General features: G+C 30.9%; 1 pseudogene; it reads left to right on the top strand.

The window, feature by feature from the left end:
- Window positions 1-242: 242 nt before the first annotated feature.
- LOC132358029 (U6 spliceosomal RNA) lies at window positions 243-334 on the top strand (annotated as a pseudogene).
- The last annotated feature ends 583 nt before the right edge of the window (window positions 335-917 follow it).

Consider the following 917-nt stretch of genomic DNA (forward strand, 5'->3'; position numbering starts at 1 on the left):
AAAATCTTAGTGACCTTGGATTTCACAAAAATTTCTTGATTACAGCACAAAAAAACAAACTACGAAAGAAAAAAATCAATAAATTGAACTTCAAAATTAAAACATTTTGCTCTTCCAAAGACACTGTTAAGAAAATGAAGAGGTAAGTGAGAGCCTGGGAAAAAATAATTTGTGAAACACATACCCAACAATTGACTTGTAACTAGAATATGCAAACAGCTCTGACAACCTAATAAAAGGAAGATCAACAGTGCTCATTTCAGTGATACAGAGAGGATTAGCATGGCCCCTGCACAAGGATAACATACAGATTCGTGAAGCATTCCATATTTTTCAGTTATAAGGTAAATAAGTACTAGGGAGGTAATGTACAGTGTGATAAATATAATTATCATTGCTGTATGTTATATGTGAAAGTTGTTAAGAGAGCAAATCCTGAGTTCTCTTCACAAATACAAATTTTTTTTCTTTTTCTTTTATTTTGTATCTGTATGAGATAATGGATGTTCACTAAACTTATTGGGGTAATCATTTCATGAAGTATGTAAGTCAAATCATTATACTGTACATCTTAAACTTATACAGTGCTGTATATTAATTGTATTTCCATAAAACTAGAAGGAAAAAAATTTTTAATAGAAAAAAGCTCACAGAAAAGAAATCTCCAGGCTCAGATGGTTTCACTGAAGAATTTACCCAACATTCAGAAAATAATTAACACCAGTTTTACATAATGCCTTCCAGAAAATGGAAGAGGAGGAAACATTACTTATTTTTAGACTAATATTACCCTGATACTTCTCTTTGAGTATCATTATATCTAATACATTTTCACTTATTTGGTATTACACACCTATTATGGATGAAGACAACCCAAGTAGGTCTGTCTCTTAGAACTGGCCTTATATACTGTAATT

Source organism: Balaenoptera ricei, chromosome X, assembly GCF_028023285.1.
Source record: "Balaenoptera ricei isolate mBalRic1 chromosome X, mBalRic1.hap2, whole genome shotgun sequence".
Taxonomy (NCBI): domain Eukaryota; kingdom Metazoa; phylum Chordata; class Mammalia; order Artiodactyla; family Balaenopteridae; genus Balaenoptera; species Balaenoptera ricei.